At 47.5% G+C, this 8,542-nt stretch overlaps 1 long non-coding RNA gene across 2 annotated transcripts in view; it reads left to right on the top strand.

Moving 5' to 3' along the window:
- Positions 1-2,830: 2,830 nt before the first annotated feature.
- LOC143807886 (uncharacterized) overlaps positions 2,831-8,542 on the top strand; it is a 61,396-nt gene continuing 55,684 nt past the window's right edge. For both annotated transcript variants that reach the window (XR_013221827.1, XR_013221826.1), the window contains exon 1: positions 2,831-2,922. This is a non-coding gene — a long non-coding RNA (uncharacterized LOC143807886). The remainder of the gene's footprint in view (positions 2,923-8,542) is intronic.

The raw sequence follows: 8,542 nt of genomic DNA, 5'->3' as shown, positions 1-8,542 counted from the left end.
ACGTGCACCGCTGAGAGGCGGGAGGACTCCGGGGGGCTATCATAAGGTAAGTATATACTTATTTTTAAAAAAAAAAATAATAATTTTTTAACAGAAATATGGTTCCCAAGGGCCTGGAGGAAGTCTCCTCTCCTGCAGACTCTGGGTACCATCCGCACATGAAGCGCTCACTTTACGCATGGTGGGCATAGCCACATGCGTATAGTGAGCTTTTCAATGCAATCCTATGGCTGCCGTGATTCCACAGAAATAATGAACATGCTGCATATTTTACCGCTATGTGATTCTGCAGCGGGAAAATCGGCAGCATGGGCACAGCAACTGCGGAGTCCCATAGGATTGCATGGGAATGCGGTTTTTAAGCGTTTTTGTGTTTCCGCTGCGGCAAAAAACGCGGCAGAAACGCATAAAAAACGCAACGCGGGCACACAGCCTAAATCACAGCTTTCAAACTGCTTCTAGCGCAAAAATGTAAGCAGTTCTCCTTTGTTTGATGGCTTGTGACTATCCATTATCCTCTTGATTACATTCCAGAGGTTTTCAATGCGGTTCAGGTCTGGAGATTGGGCTGCGCATGACAGAGTTTTGATGTGGTGGTCTCTTAATTTTTGCCAAAGCTATAATATATATATATATATATATATATATATATATATATATATATATATATATATATATATATATATATATATATATATATATATACTGTATATACATATATATACATATATATATTTTATTTTTTTTAAATCTCCCTCTGTAGGCAGGCGCCAGCGTGATCACATCTATAATGTGTATTTAATTCTTTGCTTTGGTGGTAACCATAAATTCATAAGAGAAAAAAATCAGTTTGAAGATGGCGCAGACTGCGCCAGCTCAGTATCAGCTATCAGCGATCCAATAGCTGCTATTGCACAGGCGGCGCCATCTTGCTAGAGAAGACAAATTGTCTAAACTAAGATGGTGCCGACCGCACCTGCGCAGCAGCATCTATTGGCGATGAATTTATGGATTAAATATTGAAGTGCCCCACAGTGGTCCTTTATGACCCTATGGGAGAAAAAATGTGTAAAATAAATGAAAATTAAAATTAATAAACAAATAAAAAAATAGCAAACAAATAATAAATAAAATATAGAAAAACACCACTGACAATTCAAATTGCTGTTACTAGCCACACTCCAGTAAGAAAAAAACTTGATCGATAAATGAAAATAATTGTTACAAAATGAGGAAAAAAATGTAAATGTGTTTTAGTGGTTCAATCTTGTTATAATAATTTGGTAAAACAGACACTTATTGTCCTTATTTTCCCACCAATATCACCACCATAACAAAAAAAAAGAAAAGAATATTACAGTGACATAAAAATGAAGCCCCATTTATCATGAAAAAAAAGACGCAGAAATTACATGAATATCTGAAGAAGAAAATAATACTTACAACTGCTTTAGCCACATGTATGAAAAAACCTGAACATGTGCCTGGATAGGAACAGGGGTGAAGGATATGTACTTGAACTGGTCAATAATAATACAAAATAATAAAATAAAGGAGCATTAAGAACAGATGTAAAATGGGAAACATTTTACATATCATATATCAGGGTTTGTGAAGTCCAAATGTTGCAAAGACAAGTAGCAAAACGCATTGTGAACTTGGCCCAACAGTAATTTGGTTGGTTAAAAAACACATCACAGCCCATGTGCTCAATCATATCTTACAGCAGATCTTGCTCTTACTCTATTTACTAGACTTCCTACATAATCTTGCTTTATAGGGTCATATAATAATGTAAATTAAGTTTTTCCAGGGATGATATCCAAGCTTTCCATATGCTATTAAATCTGTTTCTAGTGTCAGGCCATATGGCATCCATTTTTCCATAGATCATAATCTTGTCAAAATAATGATGTTTACTGCTAAAGAAGATAGGGTTGTAGACCTCTATTCATGTGCTGCGGATTCTTAGACATTGTGATAAATTATGGAGAAACACCAGCACAGCCGAGCTTTATACCGTAGAGTTTTTTTTTAGTTACCCATGTCCAAACTGTACGTAGCACACAGCACACCAGCTATGCAGCCTTGTGTCCTTTCCTTCATAGGCTCTGAAGCTTTAAAGGGATTTTAATGATAATGTCTGTAAAGCGCTGCGGAATATGTTAGTACTATATAAAAATAAAGATTATTATTATTATTTTGTCTGCAGATTTTTCTTATATCTAGCATTTTTGAATGTTGTATAAAAGTCCCCAATGCGCCCTGCATAAGACAAAAAAGACATTTTATTATGCTCACCTACACCGCGGTCTGGTCCAATAGGTGTGGCTGGTCTTGATCTGGTGAGGGTAGATCAAAGTACTGTAATGCGCACGCATGGGGAAAGGGCAAACAAAGCCGGAGCATGTGCATTACAATACCTTGCTCTACCCTCACCAGGGCAGAGAGAAGCGCGCAGTAGAGGACATTGTGCAGATGACACAGGACACGTCATCCACATGAACCAAGGAAGTAGGATGACAATAGCAAGAATTGAGGACGCCCATCGGACCGGACCGTGGCATAGGCGAGTATAATAAACGCTCTTTTTTAGGTTATGCACAGCGCATTGGTGACTTATATACAGCATTTTAGCATGCTTGCTCTACTTTTTATGGAAAACACTTGGTGACAGATTCCCTTTAATGGGGTTGTTCACTACTCGGACAACTCCTTCTTAATTGCTCTATTATCCCATGTAATAACAACAACGCCAGGTCTCCTATCACTTTGTTATGCCATATGAACTATGCAGTCAATCGGTGGCTTCTTCACTCTCACTTCCTTCAGATGCAACTGACATTCAGAGGAAGTTGGAGAGCAACAGCAGCGAGACCGGTGAGCACGGGAGACCAGGCGTTGATGCCGCCAGCACCAGCGGTGAGTTTATGATGTTATTTTACATTGGGGGGAGGTTATAGCAATTGAAAAGAGGTTGTCAGAGTACTGATGAATGATAAAACAACTGTTTAACTTTGGACCATGTACCAACTCCTTGTAGTAATCAAACCAATGTCAGTTGCACCATGTCAGTTTTTCATTTATAGGCCATGCTAATATTACTTTGGGTCTTCTGGTCCACTTGGTCACAATCCACATCCATAGAATTTGACAGAGCATCTCATAGCAGGAAGGAGCATTACCGAACTTTAAATAGTTAAACATTTAAAAGGATCATTTAGTCAATTAGTTATCTAATATATAATTGCCTAGAATACTACTTCCTGCAATTTGTGCCAACTTCCGTGGCTTTGTCCGGAGCTAATGTCCGGAGATAATGTCCGGAGCTAATGTCCGGAGCTAATGTCCGGAGATAATGTCCGGAGCTAATGTCCGGAGATAAGTGACGTCACCAGTGTCCTACACCCAGGCAGAGCACAGTGGCCCCAGGCAGAGCACAGGGGCCCCAGGCAGAACATGGGGCCCCAGGTAGAGCACAGGGGCCCCAGGCAGAGCACAGGGGCCCAGGCAGCATATGGTGCCCCAGGCAGAGCACAGGGGCCCCAGGCAGCATATGGGGCCCCAGGCAGAGCACAGTGGCCCCAGGCAGAGCACAGGGGCCCCAGGCAGCATATGGGGCCCCAGGCAGAGAACAGGGGCCCCAGGCAGAGCACAGGGGCCCCAGGCAGCATATGGGGCCCCAGGCAGAGCACAGGGGCCCCAGGCAGCATATGGGGCCCCAGGCAGAGCACAGTGGCCCCAGGCAGAGCACAGGGGCCCCAGGCAGCATATGGGGCCCCAGGCAGAGCACAGTGGTCCCAGGCAGAGCACAGGGGCCCCAGGCAGCCTATGGGGCCCCAGGCAGAGCACAGTGGCCCCAGGCAGAGCACAGGGGCCCCAGGCAGCATATGGGGCCCCAGGCAGAGCACAGGGGCCCCAGGCAGCATATGGGGCCCCAGGCAGAGCACAGTGGCCCCAGGCAGAGCACAGGGGCCCCAGGCAGAACATGGGGCCCCAGGCAGAGCACAGGGGCCCCAGGCAGAGCACAGGGGCCCCAGGCAGCATATGGGGCCCCAGGCAGAGAACAGGGGCCCCAGGCAGAGCACAGGGGCCCCAGGCAGCATATGGGGTCCCAGGCAGAGCACAGTGGCCCCAGGCAGAGCACAGGGGCCCCAGGCAGAACATGGGGCCCCAGGCAGAGCACAGGGGCCCCAGGCAGAGCACAGGGGCCCCAGGCAGCATATGGGGCCCCAGGCAGAGAACAGGGGCCCCAGGCAGAGCACAGGGGCCCCAGGCAGCATATGGGGCCCCAGGCAGAGCACAGGGGCCCCAGGCAGCATATGGGGCCCCAGGCAGAGCACAGGGGCCCCAGGCAGCATATGGGGCCCCAGGCAGAGCACAGTGGCCCCAGGCAGAGCACAGGGGCCCCAGGCAGCATATGGGGCCCCAGGCAGAGCACAGTGGTCCCAGGCAGAGCACAGGGGCCCCAGGCAGCCTATGGGGCCCCAGGCAGAGCACAGTGGCCCCAGGCAGAACATGGGGCCCAGGCAGAGCACAGGGGCCCCAGGCAGAGCACAGGGGCCCCAGGCAGAGCACAGTGGTCCCAGGTAGAGCACAGGGGCCCCAGGCAGCCTATGGGGCCCCAGGCAGAGCACAGGGGCCCCAGGCAGCATATGGGGCCCCAGGCAGAGCACAGGGGCCCCAGGCAGCATATGGGGCCCCAGGCAGAGCACAGTGGCCCCAGGCAGAGCACAGGGGCCCCAGGCAGAACATGGGGCCCCAGGCAGAGCACAGTGGCTCCAGGCAGAACATGGGGCCCCAGGCAGAGCACAGGGGCCCCAGGCAGAGCACAGGGGCCCCAGGCAGCATATGGGGCCCCAGGCAGAGCACAGTGGTCCCAGGTAGAGCACAGGGGCCCCAGGCAGCCTATGGGGCCCCAGGCAGAGCACAGGGGCCCCAGGCAGCATATGGGGCCCCAGGCAGAGCACAGGGGCCCCAGGCAGCATATGGGGCCCCAGGCAGAGCACAGTGGCCCCAGGCAGAGCACAGGGGCCCCAGGCAGAACATGGGGCGCCAGGCAGAGCACAGGAGCCCCAGGCAGAGCACAGGGGCCCCAGGCAGCATATGGGGCCCCAGGCAGAGCACAGGGGCCCCAGGCAGCATATGGGGCCCCAGGCAGAGCACAGCGATATTTTGGACCACTGTGCGTTGTTTCAGACCCCCTGTGTGATGTCTGGGGCCCTGTTCTTAAGTATATTAAAGATTAAAGTAACGTATATTAAAGTATATTATAGATCAAATTTGACACGTTTATGAGCACCATTGAGTGATATACTCAAGAATGACATAATTTTTCAACATTTTATGGTTTCAAACTGTAAACACTCAGAGTTTTTTTTACTTCAACCAGAAAACCTTAACGGTTCATAAAAAACTTGACTGTTCAGGATATGATAAAAGTCATAGTATTCTGAATCTTTAACTTATAAAGGTACCTTTACATGGGGTGATTATTGGTTCCAGAGAGGCTTTCGGCCGATAATCGTACACATGGCTGGTGACAGGACAATGCAATATAAACGTTCAAAGGTAAACACTGATAACATTAAAATCTAATATATAATTGCCTAGAATACTACTTCCGGCAATTTGTGCCAACTTCCGTGGCTTTGTCCGGAGATAATGTCCGGAGATAAGTGACGTCACCAGCGTCCTACACCCGCTCAGGGTGGACAAAGATATATGCCTTCGTGGTGCGCGGCACTTTTCTGATTGGTTGCCGCCTGCCGCGAGCGACCAATCAGAAATGTGCCGTACTGTCAAGAATTGTCAAGAGCTGGTGAGTGCAGCCATTTTTTGTTCTTTCTTACTATTATTTATTAATTGTATTATTCTTACATTTGAATAAATAAAGTATATATGGATTCTAGACTCCCGATTCTTTAGAATCGGGCTGCCATCTAGTGCTTTTATAATCAACTGCTTTGTGGACATCACATTGCACTGTACTTTGTATTGCTATTTAACTTCCATAAATTACTGATGTCCCAAAAAAGTTGATAGAGATTTTTATTTCGGTATATTCATTTTATTTCTTAAATTGCCAAAATTCCACAGTGACTTCATAATACAAGCATTTAATTCTATTTCACTGATTCCAGTTGGACATTACATATGGACAGTCACTGATTACTTCTTGTTCTAAGAGTTTGGTATATCAGAGAGCTCTTCCCTGGAGAAGCAACTAGGAACAAATTAATTGAGCTGAAACAGAATTGTGAGATGTAACCCCCATTGTACGCAGGCCCCATGCTCTGTTTTTCATTTTCTTTTTTATGTGGTTCCCGAATAAAGGTACTTTCTAGCATCTAAAAACTAATAATTTAAATTTAGCCGGTAATGTCTGGTGAATGTGTGGACGGACGACCAGGTGGTGGCTCTGCATATCTGCTCTGATGAAGCAGCCCCTCTCAGCCCATGATGTTGTCATCGCCTGGGTAGAGTGTGCCTTCAATGATGGAGGTGGATCAAGTTTCTATGATGAATAGGCCAGGCAAATACATTGTTTGATCCAATTCGCAATCGTGTTCTTTGCCGCCTTCTTGCCTTTGTCTCATCCCGAGAATTGGATGAATAAATTTTGATCAATTCACCAGTATTCAGTCTGTCATAGGTAAGATAGAACCACCCTGTGGACATCAAGGGTGTGGAAGGTCTCTTCCTTAGGGTTGGAGGGGTCTGGGCAAAATGAGGGCAGTACAATGTCCTGATCTCTATGAAAATTTGAGACTACTTTAGAAAGAAAGGACTGATCTAGTTTTAGAATAATGCTATCCGTAGTGAACATCAGGTAAGGTTCCTGTATGGACAAGGCCTGTAACTCTCCTATACGTCTAGCCGTAGTGATTGCGACTAAGAAGACTGTTTTTAGGGTTAAGTTTTTTATGGTCATATATTCCAGGGGTTCAAATGGATCTTGGGTTAGGCTGTTAAGAACGATATTGAGGTCCCAAGGCGGCACCTTACTACGGAGTCTAGGACGAATCCTGGATGCTGATGTCATAAAGCGCTTGATCCAGCGGTGGCTGGCTAAGTCTAGGTCAAAAAAGGTGCTAAGGGCCGATACTTGCACCTTGAGTGTGCTATGGGGTGAGGCCCATTTCTAAACCTTTCTGTAAAAAGTCTAAGACCCGTGCTATATTGGGATAGAAGGGGTCTGGGGTTTCAGGGGAGCACCAGGACGTAAACCTTTTCCAGACCTCGGCATAGATGGCATTGGTTACTGGCTTTCTGCTCTTTTGGAGGGTTTGGATTACTTTATCCGAGAGTCCTTTGGCTTTTAAAATTCTGGCCTCAGTAATTATGCCGCCAGGTTCAGTTTGTGTAGGTCTGGATGCAGTAGGGGACCTTGGTGAAGGAGGTCGACTTTTTGAGGTAGAAGCCAGGGGCCCTCTAGAGTCATGTCTACTAGGGCACTGTACCAGCTTCTCCCGGGCCACAGAGGAGCGATTAGGTACGAACATGGTGATTCTGGATCAGCGCAGATGATGCTTTTAGGGCTTCTTCCACGGCCTTTAGTTCCCTTAAATTCGAGGAACTGCTGCTGATGTTTGATGCCCATCGTCCTTGAAAGTGCTAACTCTCTACCATTGCACCCCAGCCTCGCCTGCTGGCATCTGTGCGGAGTGCCTTCAGGGGAAGCTGATCCCAGCTGACCCCCCTCTGAAGATTTTTGTAATCTAACCACCACCTCAGGGCTGCTTTCACGTGGCCAGGGAGAAGAATTCTTTGAGTTAATGGAATCTGTCGTTCCTTGGAATGTAGAAGCACATACGTTTGAAGGGTTCATGTGTGAGCCTGAGCCCAGGAAACTGCCTGGATGCATGCGGTCAGAAGAGGAGACATTGATTCCCTGAGGGTCGGTGCTCGCTGGTGTCTGAATTTGGTAATTTTGCGGACAAGGTCGATTTGACGATCCCTGGGTAGAAACGACATCCTTTCTTCTGAGTCCAGGAGAACCCCCAGAAACTTTCTCCTTGTGGAGGGATGGATCTCTGATTTTTCTAGATTCGGGATCCAGCCTAGGGACCGTAATATCTCCAGAGTCTTTGTTACGTCCATCTCCAGACGGGGGGTAGATGGTGCCATGATGAGAAAGTCGTCCAAATATGGGACAATGCATATCCCTTGGCGACGGATGAAGATCATTATTTCCGCCATGATTTTTGTAAACACCCGTGGGGCTGAAGAGTGTCATGAATCCCCAATGGCTAGGGATAGCACAGGATTAGCAAAGTAATAATAAATATCGGACGAGCTCTAGGGTGATGGAACCTGGGCTGACCGCTGCCCTACGCCTGACAAACGCAACTAGAGATAGCCAGGGAGCGTGCCTACGTTGGTTCTAGACGCCACGCACCAGCCTAAGAGCTAACTAGTGCTGCAGAGGAAACAAAGACCTCACTTGCCTCCAGAGGAATTAACCCCAAAGATATAGTTGCCCCCCACATGTATTGACGGTGAAATGAGAGGAAGGCACACACATAGAGATGATGTATAT

This window comes from Ranitomeya variabilis, chromosome 2 (assembly GCF_051348905.1).
Source record: "Ranitomeya variabilis isolate aRanVar5 chromosome 2, aRanVar5.hap1, whole genome shotgun sequence".
Classification (NCBI taxonomy): domain Eukaryota; kingdom Metazoa; phylum Chordata; class Amphibia; order Anura; family Dendrobatidae; genus Ranitomeya; species Ranitomeya variabilis.
Note: the sequence above shows the minus strand (reverse complement) of the source record. Positions and strands in the feature narration are given on the sequence as shown.